This window comes from Hippopotamus amphibius, chromosome 3 (genome assembly GCF_030028045.1).
Source record: "Hippopotamus amphibius kiboko isolate mHipAmp2 chromosome 3, mHipAmp2.hap2, whole genome shotgun sequence".
Taxonomy (NCBI): domain Eukaryota; kingdom Metazoa; phylum Chordata; class Mammalia; order Artiodactyla; family Hippopotamidae; genus Hippopotamus; species Hippopotamus amphibius.
The window spans coordinates 161,207,010-161,219,974 of NC_080188.1; the positions used below are offsets into that span (position 1 = coordinate 161,207,010).

Sequence of the window (12,965 nt, forward strand, 5' to 3'; positions counted from 1 at the left end):
TCCAGGCCTGGAGGATTGCTTCAACAAGCATTCACAGAGAAGCTCCAGGTTTCTTGCCTGGATGCCCAGAGGAATTTAAGAATAAATGTAAAGCATAGTCCCTATCTTCAAGGACTTTACAATTTGGTAGGAAGCTGAGATTTGTTATGAAATCTCTAAATGGTAAGGTACAGAACAGAATGAAATTAAATGCCTATCTTTTTGGTTCACAGTCCAAGAAGGCGGCATGGAGGAAGTAGGTCTTGAGTGGGTTGAGAATGGGTAGGACTTGGAGAAGAAGGAAGGAGAAAGGGTTTCCATTCTGGTGGAGGATGAGGTGCAGCAGCAGGCAGGATGTAGGGGATGCATGTTTCCCAGCCCCCTGGTCAACCTGTACACACTACCTGGGTCCTGGTATAGCAAAGTTTTAATGACTCTCTAAGCCCTGGACCTGCTATTTCCTCTTCTGGAAAGAACCTCCCCCTCCTGATTCCTTGTCCCCTGACCTCTTACACCCTGTCTTCCTATCAATACCTGTCAATTCAGCCTTACTTCTGCTGTGAGGCTGTCTGTGATCTCCTGCAGTGCTCTGCCTTCCTTTCCATGGCACTGACCGTACTGAATGATGATGTGTTTGTAAGCCTGTGTCCTCCACCACACCACGACGCTTGAGGACCCTTCTGTTCATTTTTGCATGGCTATCAGTTGAGTAAATACAGATGAAAGGTGGAAATGCAGATTGACTTGAAGGAACGAATCTGCAGGAAGAGACATATGGGCTGACACCTAGAGCCAGTGGTGCCCTGGGCCATTAGATGCATTATGTCTAATAAATCTGAGCAGAATTAATGATTCTTTGATGAATGAATGGTTGATGGATTGACTGAGTCATATATACATTATGAGAAAAACTCAGGATCATTATGCAGCTAACTTGGCTGACTTTTTATGTCTTAACCTTATTTCTTGAAAGTTGGTGAGGCTGAGACCTGAAGGATCAGCAGGAGTCAGCCCAGGAGAGGATGCACAGCAGCCACACGAGACCTGGAGGATGGGGGCTGGAGGCGAGGGGTTCAGAAACAGCTAGTGCGCTATGGGCAGCATCCGGAAAGGCAAGCAAGGGGCTGCAGAAGCGAGCAGGAGCCAGATTGTGAAGGGAACTGAACAGTTTCCTCAGGACAATAGGACACAATTAGACACGTGAGCGGGGTGTGTTGCAAGACATCTTTTTTCTGTTATTTTTTTCTTTTCTTTCCTTTCTTCTTCTTCTTTTTTTTTTTTTTTTAAAGAAAAAGGACCCTGACTGAAATGTGGAGAATGGATCAAGGTAGAAAAAGACTTAGAAGGCAGGAGCCTATTTGTAAGGATGTTGCCGAAACTTGGGTGTGAGATGGTAGGGGCTGAACTAGGGAGGCAGTTGTGAGGATGGAGAAAAGCAGAGATTTGAGAGAGCTAAGGAGGAGAATGGACATGACTTAGTGACAGCTGGGATTAACAGGTGGCCAGTTGTGCTGGTGGTGGGGGTGGAGGAAGAGGAGTCGAGAATAAGAACGCTAAGGAACCTGGGTTGGGAAACTGGTGGATCCCAACTGAGATGAGGAAATCCTGGGGAAGAGGTACAGTTGAGCTGAGAGGGAGCAAAAAGTGAGTTATTTCCAGAAATTGTTCTACACATAGACTTTGTAATGAAAGTCCTAATTATATGATACATATAGATTTAGGTATACATAGATATAGATATGTTTTTTCAATTAATGTAATAACATCTTCCCATGATGTTACAGACTTTTCATAAGCATTACTTTTAATAAGGGGCAAGCTATAAATCAATATGCAAACTGTCAGAGATGATAAGTCAGATGAAGAGGGTATTTCATAGGCTACACAAGTGCAAGAGCAGGTTGGCCAGTCAGTGGGTCCATCAACTGCATCTTCAGAGCATCTTCCGGGAGAGGCCTGTTCCTGATGTAGTGAGTGGTACCAAGAACACATAAAGAGCCTACAGTTGTACCCAGAAGGCTCCAGGAGACTCAATACCAGTCAGCGTGTGGCCTGGGTCATAGGCAGATAGCCTACAAAAGGGGCAAGGGACCCAGAGGGAAGTCTTGGACTCTGGGAATGGGGAAGGGCAGGGGTGGGGGTGGGGGTGGGGGGGGAAGAGATGCCAAGAGCTGTGACTATGAATGGAGTCTAAAGAAAACATCCCCAATCAGCTGGAAAGAGAAAACGAGACTCTGCCTTTGAAAGTACTTTGTAATCTCAAAAGCTGAATATCGATTTAAGGGACTATTCATCATGGTCCACATTCAAAACCATCAATCTAAAACTGATGGACGTTTTCCTAATCTTCATCTATAAAGCAACAGGGGTGGAAAGGAGACTTTTTACTACATTCCCTCTTGTACCTTTTGAATCATTCAACAATAACTTTAAAAACTTCTTTGGGACTTCACTGGTAGTGCAGTGGTTAAGAATCCACCTGCCAATGCAGGGGACAAAGTTTCGATCCCTTACTGGGGAAGATCTCACATGATGTGGAGCAACTAAGCCCATGAGCCATAACTACAGAGACTGTGCTCTACAGCCCGAGCACCACAACTACTGAGCCCATGTGCCGCAACTACAGAAGCCTGAGCACCTAGAGCCTGTGCTCTGCAGCAAGAGAAGCCACCACACTGAGAAGCCTGAGCACTGCAATGAAGAGTAGTCCCCGCTGGCCACAATTGGAGAAAGCCTGCACACAGCAACAAAGACCCAACGCAAACAAAAATTTTTTTAAAAAAACAAAAAACTTCTTTAAATCTATGAAAACCAATTCTCTCTTATTGATTAACAGTAGTGATGGAGAAATAAGTCAAATTACCAGGATTTTTTGGCTTGTCCAGAAATAAACCATAAAGAGAAGGCATACTGCATCTCACAGTGACTTCATCCATTCAAAAAGAATGATCCCCACTCCTAGAATAACATTAAGTGATCACATACTGAGTTCAAAGAAAATGAGCCCGGGTGGGATGGGGGGAAAGGGCATGACATTAATGTACAGGACTTGGATTCCAAGTGGGCTAAACTTCTTGGTGCCTCAGTTTTCCATTTGTAAAATGGGTATAACAAAACCTACTATGAAGAATCATTACGAAACTCAATTGAGACAACCTCTGCGAAGGCAGCTAGCACTCAGTGACTTGCAACTCTGTACATGTCTGTTTGTTGAATCAGAAATACCAACTTTCACATGTACCCACTGGAATGAGTTTGACTACAAATAACAGAAAAACTTGACTACAACGTCTGAGGTAAATCAGGCATATTTTTCTCACTATATAATAAGGAGTCTCTGGAAATAAGCAGTCCAGCACTAGGATAATATAGGATAGGTGACCAAAGTCCAGATTTGTCCAGGACCATTCCTGTTTTAGCATCAAAAATCCTGCATTGCGGCTTCTTAGGTGGCACAGTGGTTAAGAATCCGCCTGCCAATGCAGGGGACACGGTTCGGTCCCTGCCCCAGGAAGATCCCACATGACGCAGAGCAACTAAGCCCGTGTGCCACAATACTGAGCCTGAGCTTTAGAGCCCTTGAGCCACAACTATTGAGCCCGTGAGCCACAACTACTGAGGCCATGTGACACAACTACTGAAGCCCATGAGCCTAGAGTCCATGCTCCGCAACAAGAGAGACCACCACAATGAGAAGCCCACGCACCACAACGAAGAGTAGCCCCTGCTCACCGCAACTAGAGAAAGCCTGTGTGCAGCAACAAAGACTCAACACAGCCAATAAAATTAATTAATTAATTAAAAAAAAAAAAAAGTCCTGCATCTCTAGATACCCCTCAGTCCCAGATAAGCCATGAGGTTGGTCAGCCTAGCAATAATGGTCATCAGTGATGTCATCAAGAATCACAGTACTTTATTCTTTTTTCCCTCGGCCATTCTGACTGTTGCTTGTTGCCTCATGGTTGCAAGATGGCTATTGTACCTCCAGGCATCATGTCTGCATTCCAAGTAGGAAGAAAAGGGAAGGGCAAAAGGATCAAAGGCTCTCTCTTAGAGAGAAAGCTTTCCTTGCAAACATGCATTTACATCTCTTTGGCCAGAACTGTTTCACATGGCCACCGCCTGCTGTAAGGGTAGCTGGGAAAATTGAGTATATATTTTCTTTCCAACCCCTCAGTAGAAGAAATCAAGGGGAGAACGTCGCAAAGGGCTTTTGGGCAGCTGATACACAGTGTCTGCTACACCCGCTCCCTCTTCATTTCGCCCAGCTGATGTTGAGTGCTTGTTGTGTGACAGGCACTGTGCTAGGATCTGCAAAGGGCAGACAGATGAGAAGACACAACCCCCACGCCAGGTAAGCTCACGGTCCGGTACAGACTGACATGAGACAGAGGCGTCTATGTCAGAGGGAGCCATGAGAGAGTGGGAAGTGCTGTGCCGGCAAATCTCGCCCAAGATGTAGGTGGGAATGACAGGATTGGTGGATTAGCCAGGTAACAATGAATACAGTGTGCTTTCCAAGTAAGGATAAACCCAGAGATGTGAGGGCAGGACTTGGCAACAAGAAAGCTCCAGGAAGAAGAGCCAAGGGGTGTGAGAAGAAGGAATGCATGTGTGGGGTAAGTACCTCTCATCTCTGAAGATGACCTGCCTCAGGTCATTGTTACGACATTAGGAAGCCATTCTGAAAACAGTGTGTGCCTAGGAGGAGGTCTGAGTGGCCTTTAAGCACACCCAGCAAAGAGATGTACAAACTCCTCACGGAGACAAGTCACCTCAAGTAAACGAGATTCCAAATTCCCCCTCGAGAAAGAGAAAACCAAATTTATATCCTCTGCCTAAGCATCCGATTGGTGCCCACGCCCTCACCTTACTCTTTTTCCTACCCTTTTGGGCTCAGATGTCAGCCCCCTCTTCATTTCCCAGCTTCTCTCTTCCCCATTGCATTGGTGGATCCTTCTCCAGGTCTGGACCTGGCCAGCCTCTGAGCCAGGCAGTACAGAGGCTGCAGCCTCTGTTGCCAACTAGAGCCCGTGCCTGGTACCAGTGACCTGCCCAGGTTCCTGGGCAAGTGGCAGCTTGCCCTGCCTCGCCCCGCCGGTGCTGGCCTGGAGCATGGCTCCTGCCTTAATTTGTTCTCAGGCTGCCGCCAGGCCACGAGAACAGACCTGTAACTGTCCTTCACATGCCTCCCATTATCTCATGGAAAACAAGGTGGGCAGAGTTATCCCCAGGTAGCCAGGGAAGAAGTGAGGCCAGGAGGGTTAGGTAAACTGCCCTGGATCACCCAGTCACTTAGTGATAGAGGTGGGATTCAAACCTGGGTTGGATTCTCAGGCTCCTGCTTTCCCCACTGGCACCATTTCTCTCTCCCCCGGGCCCCTTTGCCTGCAAGCTCACCTGTGCCCGGACCCCTGGCCCTGAAGGCATGCTCTGATCGAGGGTCTTGATCACTAGAGACCATGATAAAGTTTCATTTCTTCCTCCACTCCACAAATATTCACTGAGTATCCCCTATATGCCAGGTGTTGTGCTGGGCTATTGTGTTATTTTCTGGTTGCCTGAATCTGCTCATGGCCGGGGCCACTGACCTCCAAGGATCACGGCTGCCAGAGCTTGCTCTGACCTCAGGGCACCAGGGTGGAGCCGCCTGTGGCCAACTCAGACCAGCCCCAGTGGCACAGCTGAACCCCTTTCCGTTTCCCCTGTGCATTCATGGCCCACTCTGGCCTTCCTGCTTTTCCTCTTCTGCCAGATCTGTTTGCGGTCTGGGTCTGGCATGGTCACATCTGAGCCTGTTCCAGATATGACAACTTAGCTAGTCATTGCTGTCACCAAAGTAAGGTGGTCAGAGGATGGGAAAGAAATGAAACAGCCTCTAGATCCATCTGATTCTTGATAAACGATATGGTGAAAGCAGAGATTAAAGGAGAATATATTTTGTCGGGGAGGAGCAGCCAATAATCACACACTCTGGGGGTGGTCGTAGGCAGGTGCCACAGGAGGTACGAGAAATGGAGATTCGGAGGGTAAAATGACCAACCAGGTTCACACACTGTCATTGCATTTTTTTCCTATTTGTAAAAGTAATACATGTTCATTGTGGAAAATTGGAAAATACCAAATACAATAAAGAAAAAAACAAAAACACCCTGTGATACTATTACCCAGAGATGATAACCACTGTTAACATTTTGTATTTACCTCCAGATTTTTTTCTATGCACATATGTGGGTTTAGTCTGTACATACTGTTTTGTATTTATCTTTTATCACTTAATGTTATTTGATACCACATCCCCCTTGACACCAAGTGTTTTATAAAAACGTCATTTTTTGTGGCTGCATAATATTCCATTATATGGACATACCAAAACTTGTTCAACCTATACTCCTGGCTATTTGGGTCGTTCCACCCTTCCATTTTGTCCTATATAAATAATACTGAGATGAACATCTTTGTACAGAAGTATTTGTGCCAATACCTGATTTTTACATTGGGCGGAATTCTGAGGGACAAACCACTTTAGCATGGTTTATCTCTCTGCCCAGAAGGAAGGGACAGGGGTCACTAGTCACCACCAGGCGTCCTGATCAGTGGCTATGGAGTACCCAAAAGGGGAGATGCTGAAGCAGGGGGCATAGGCACCCCCAAAGCTTCACTTCTCCTACAGTTTTTCTTTGAATGACCCCTGCTTTATTACTCAAAACTCTTTATTTCAGAAATCTGCTGAAATCAGCTCAAGCAAAAAAAAAGAAGTGGAGACAAGAATGTCAGGCAGGGGCTTCCACGGTGGCACAGTGGTTAAGAATCCACCTGCTCACAGGTGTGGAGAACAAACATATGGACATCAAGCGGGGAAAGCAGGGAGGGTTGGGGGGGAATGAACTGGGAGGCTGGGATACCAAATTGTACACTCTAAATATATGCAGTTTATTGTATGTTAACTGTATTTCAATAAAAGTTCTTAAAAAAAAAAAAAAGAATCTGCCTGCTAATGCAGGGGACATGGGTTCGAGCCCTGGTCTGGGAAGATCCCACATGCCGCAGAGCAACTAAGCCCATGCACCACAACTACTGAGCCTGCACCCTAGAGCCCAAGAGCCACAACCACTGAGCCCACATGCCACAACTACTGAAGCCATAGCACCTAGAGCCCATGCTCCACAACAAGAGAAGCCACTACAATAAGAAGCCCACGCACTGCAATGAACAGTAGCCCCCGCTCTCTGCTACTACAGCAAGCACTCGCACAGCAATGAAGACCAAATGCAGTCAATAAATAAAACAATAAGAAATAAAAATAAAAAAAGAATGTCAGGCAGGAACATAGCCAGTCTTCAGAGAGGGCCTGGGAAAGAGGGATTATCCAGCTTTCCTCTCCTCTCCCCATCAGTCCCTGTGGGGCAGTGGGTCTTGAACTTGAGAGTGTATCAGAGTCATCTGTGGGGCACATGAAAACACTCACTGCAGGGAAGCCCACCCCCAGTTTCTGACTGAGCGGGTCTGGGGTGACCAGGAACTTGCATTTCTCACGTGTTCCAGGTGATGCTGTGCTGCTGGTTCAGGGAGCACACTTTGAGAGCTGCTGCTGGAGGACAGCACGTGGGCTGGGGCAGGGCAGGCACCCTCCAAGATGGCTAGCACACCCTAGCTTCTGGGTGAATTCTATCCCCTCTCATCGTGGTCCTGTCTGGTGGCACCAAAGCAAGGATGTTACTGCCTCTTGTCAGAAAGAGACCTCCCCCAAGAAAGGCCCAAGACAGGGACAAGTTTGCTATGGCCTTTCCCTGAGGTTCTCTCTCCCTCAGGGCCTTTTTCTGAAAATTGAATCCGTCAATTCTTAGGAAGTTCTCTCACAGCCAAACTTTTTTCCCTCTGGCTGATACCTGGATGCTGAGCTGTGGGTAAGGTGGTCTTTCCCTCTCAAGCCACTCCCTCCAAAGGGTTCCTCTGTTCCAGTCCTGGTCAAGTAGGGATTGCTAGGAGAGTCCAGGGCCAGAGCCCACCACAGGGGTGGCCTCAGTGAGGCAGAGCCCAGGTCTGGGTGCTGGGTTGCTTGGAGGCTCACCAGACAATGACTCCAAGAGGCAGCCAACAGGGGGATCTTACCATCCACTGCGACGCCCGCTCACACTCTGGTGAAAACAATGAAGTGATGTTCGTGAAAGGTCCTGTAAGATTATAAAAGAAGAAGAAGCAACATTTATTGTGTTCCTACTGGTGCAGGCAGCAAGTGCCTTATGTTGATCACCTGATTTAATCCTCCCTAAAAACCTATGAATGCAGAGATGGGTACCATTATTTCCAAAATACATATGAAGAAACTGAGGCACAGAGAGCCTAGGTTACTTGCTCAAGGTTTTAAACACTACTCTATAGATGATTTGGGGAGAAGCTTGAAAAGGGCAGAGGGGAGGAAACTAACACATATATTTTTTTACTTGGTTGTTATATTAGTACTCTATAAAATTATCCCCATTTTACAGGTGAGGAGACTGAAGCTTAGCTAAGAAGCTTCCCAAGGTCTCACAGCTGGTAAGGGGGGAAAGGGGCAGGCTTCAGGGTAGGTGGCATCGGAACTAAACAGTCAAGTGAGGGTTCAGTGCATGGAGATGGAAAGGCTATACATGCCTGCGTGAACTGACTCCTGAGGCTTGCAGAGGCATGGCCCATCTGTCAACAGAGGAGTGGCACATAACGGCACTTCGTTTTAACAGACTTCTAACTGAACAATAAAATACCATATCTGAAAATTCTGACATGCGAAAATGATTGCAAAATAAATATGCATTGAAAACTCAGGATATAAAACTATTTACAGTAAAATTCCAATGTACTATATCTTTTTATCTATATCTATACCTAGAGAGATATAATAGCCTGGAAGAAAATACTCCATCTTGTTAAATAGACTTTCCAGGACAGTAGGACTATGGATGATTTCTGTTTTCTTATTTTTGACTTTTCTTTCTGTGTTTTACAATGATCTTGTGTTATTTTCACAACTGCTAAAAGAAGTCTTGTTTGTTTACCTGGATGCAAGGGCACAGCTGCTTTCTCAGCACCATCACCAGGGAGAGGATAAACGTGCCTTATCCCATTCTGACCTCCTTCCTCTTCTACCTTCCTACTTCACAAGCTGATTTTCCAAGACTTTTCATTTGTGAACGCTCGATGTTTAATGCACCTGTGAGTGAGGGTGAGTGAGACGGTGTTTAATGGGATCTGCTCTGAAGACCTCAGGGAGGACTCTAATTTAGCCACACCTGGAAGCTCTGGTTTTCTCAGTGCTTTTTCCACCTAACTAGACTGTGGTGTGGTTTCCCCTGAAATCCTCAGCAGACTTCTAGGCACATAACCTTTAAGACTCATCTTGCTGTCTCTATTTCCCTCTGCCTTTAAATCATTGCCTGTGTAAAAAGCAAACCCCGAAACTCAAGTTAAAGTTCTATGATTTTTAAAAGCTTTTTAAATCGAACCAACCTAGAACTTAGTGATGTATAATGATAAAGTTGACTCCATTTACTTTTCTTTTTAGGATTTCCCTCTCATACATTTCCATTTGTATTTGGAGGAGTTTAACATGTACGCTAAAGTGTTATTTTAAAAATTCAAGTTCTAGGGACTTTCCTGGCAGTCCAGTGCTTCTACTGAACTGGACTCCATGCTTCTACTGCAGGGGGCACGGGTTTGATCCCTGGTTGGGGAACTAAGATTCCGCATGCCACACATGGCACAGCCAAAAAAAAGAAATTCTAGATCTAAGTAAAAAGAAATCATACACAAAGAATGGCCATCAAACATTGAAACAAAAAAGTAGCTTCAATTTAAAGGCTAGTCCTTGGGTCGATTTAAAAACGAATTTAAACATCTTCCCCCTAGATTTGAAAACTACCTCTTCTCCTCTGAATAATTTTTTTTAAAGGTCTTGGTTCCATTTTCAAAATAAGTTCTATGTTTTAAAGGGTGACACATACCAAGTAACCAGAAACTGGCCTTGGCTTGGAAAACCTCCCAGTTCTCATAAACATGCAATCACTAGTTCCTTTCAGGCTGATGAATACTATTGATTGGCTCAGATCAGCTTGTGACCCAGCAGTGTTATTAGACATTGGCTATAAAACATCTCCTTATGAATATTTCATTGGCTTGTGTGTCTGGAGAGCTGGGCAGCTGCCTCCCTGAGTGCTCACTCTCCCTGCTCACCCTCCCTCCTCCTCTCTGTGTCCCAGGGCTGATGATGCCATTCTGCAGGGCCGCATTATTGGATCAGAGCGATTAGCCGTATAGCCTGATTTTCTGAGTCAAATCCAATTTCTTTTTCAGGTACCACGGGCTTACGAGTAGTCATGTGCTTTTTGTTTTGCGATGGCATCACAGGATTACTAGCAGATGCAATAAACTGAAGTCATTTCCCATTAACCGTACTCCTGATGATACCAAGAGAATGTGTCACTCTGAACTTGCATCCTCAAGCATTTTTCAGAAGAAAGAGTGCTTTCAGAAGCTCAAAGAAAAGCTGACGAAAGCCAGACTTTTGGAGAGCAATTTGTCAGGCACTTTGCAATACCTTAGCTCACGATTCTCATAACAACCAGAAAGAGAAGGAACACTATTTCCCTTACTACACTGGTAGTAACTGAATATCTGAGAAATACGGTAATCTCTCAGAATTCATGTGGATTCATTAAGCTCACTGAAATAGGTGGCAAGGTGAAACCCTAGAAATCCAGACTTGATCAGGTGGCCAGAGCAAACCCAAGAGTCACCTTCTTCTAAGAGAACAGGGAAAGCTTCACTCAGAGCGAATGGTTCCCCTGCTATATCTCCATTGGTTCTTATGTTCCAGATCCGGACAGAGTGAAAGATTCAAGTTCTCATGTCTAGAAATAGGGCTTTAGTCCCATTAACATTTGTATCCAGGTGAAACTGAATTAAAGTAAGCTTCAAGCACCAATTTGGAGGAGAAAATAAACAATACAAGGTCAGTGGGTAGTCTGGAACAGAGAGGGGTAAGGTCGGCAGTGGTGACTGGAGTAGGGTGGAGGGTGGAAGGCCCTCTCCCTGATCCTGCTTTCTCTTGTAAAGCACGGAGAGGGAGCCTGTGAGAAACCTGTAATACACAGTGAGTGAGAGCTCTGAGTCCCTACCCTACAGCTCACTCTTGCCAAATATTTTGTGGTGCACTTAACTTAAAAGGAGGAATAAAAAAGCAAAGGAATCAGGAAATGCTCCATTGTAAATGAAAGTGAGAATTCTTCCTGGCTTCAGCCTCTGCTGAGGGAATCTAGACGCTACTCAGGAACAGAGACCACTTTTCACAAAGTGTATGGTTTTGGTTCATCTCATTGACAGCACCCTGCGTACCTGAGCCATGAGCCCATAGCTGCCAGAAACAACGATGCCTCTGTGTCTATCTCCAGGGTGCTCATCATCATAGCACAACTGCACCATTTGCTTGTCTGTGATACAAATCTTTTTTTGCCTTAATTTTTTAAATTAATTAATTAATTGGCTGCATTGGACCTTCGTCGCTGCACACAGGCTTTCTCTAGTTGTGGCGAGCAGGGGTTACACTTCGTTGCAGCGCGTGGGCTTCTCATTGTAGTGGCTTCTCTTGTTGCGGAACACAGACTCTAGGCGCACGGGCTTCAGTAGTTGTGGCACGTAAGCTCAATAGTTGTGGCTCGTAGGCACTAGAGCGTGGGCTCAGTAGTGTGGCACACGGGCTTAGTTGCTCCGCGGCATGTGGGATCTTCCTGGATCACGGCTCGAACCCATGTCCCCCGCATTGGCAGGCGGATTCTTAACCACTGTGCCACCAGGGAAGCCCTCTTATTTTTTTATTTAAAAAAATTATTTTATTTTATTTTTCTTTTTTATGTGTGTTTTTTTATTTTGGGTTCTTGTCTTAGATCATCCAGTGACTTGCTCAATGACCCTGAGTAAATCCCATCTTCTCTGTGGTCCTCTATGAAGTGAAGGGGCTCAGTTGGAAGAACTGTGATTGATTAGTTATGTCTGCCATGGGTGCTGCATTAGAGAGTGGTGATATGATTGCTACATATTAGCCTTTCCTGAACTGCGTGATCATAGGTTCCTAATTCTCTGCTGGGGAGTAGATGGAGATAAGCCTATGTAGACTGGGGTCAGAGGAGCAGTTAGTCACAGCCTGGAGCTCAGTGTAGTCCTGACATGGGACAAGTCTATTCTCACAGTCTCAAAAAAGTATGCTTTAACCCATTCCATTTTAGAGAAGCTGAATGGGTGACTAATGTTTATCGTTTCCCTCCTGTCACCCCCCCCCCACACCGCCCTGTTATTTTTCTCTCCATGATCCCCTTGGGCATACCCTGGGGGGCTCTAGTGACAATGTAGGCCTGAGGGAGGAGGTTCAGCAGACATCAGGGAAATCTGTATTCGTTTTCTATAGCTGTGTAACAACATAACTGCAGACTTAGCAGCATCCAACCATACACATGTGTTATCTCACAGTCTCTGTGGGTCAGGAGTCAGGGGATGGATTGATTTGGTTCTCTGCATACGGTATCACAGGCTATACCAAGGTGTCAGCCAGGGCAGGTCTCTCCTCTGCAGGCTCGGCTGGAGAGGGATCTCCTTCTCCCACCACTCGTGTGGTTGTTGACAGCCATTCCTTGTAGCCATAGAACTGAGAGCTTTAGTTTTTTTGTGAGCTGTTGGCACAGGACGACCCTCAGTGCCTAGAGACCACCCACTATTCCTGCCAGGTGGCATTCACAGCCAGCAAGGGAGTGACTCAGATGGGCTCTACGGTCTTATGTGATACAAATTTTTAGGTAAAACTGAAGACCAGAAATACACGTCCACTGAGCTAGTCCCTTCTGCAGAGTTGAGATGATTGTGCTGAGATGCCTAGAAGATGATGTGGTTTTTGTTCATGGACCTTAGGCCTTTTCCTAGATCCATGCATTGAGTTTATACACTAAAAGTCCCAAATGACC

The 12,965-nt window shown here is 45.8% G+C and overlaps 1 long non-coding RNA gene across 4 annotated transcripts in view; it reads right to left on the minus strand.

Moving 5' to 3' along the window:
• LOC130848916 (uncharacterized) overlaps positions 1-12,965 on the minus strand; it is a 68,286-nt gene that overhangs the window by 13,133 nt on the left and 42,188 nt on the right. For 2 of the 4 annotated variants that reach the window (XR_009052627.1, XR_009052628.1), the window contains exons 3-4: positions 9,015-9,169; positions 8,106-8,153 (exon numbers count right to left, since the gene is read on the minus strand). The exons of the other annotated variants lie outside the window; for them this stretch is intronic. This is a non-coding gene — a long non-coding RNA (uncharacterized LOC130848916). Of the gene's footprint in view, positions 1-8,105; positions 8,154-9,014; positions 9,170-12,965 lie in introns of those variants that run through there. 4 annotated transcript variants of the gene reach the window in all.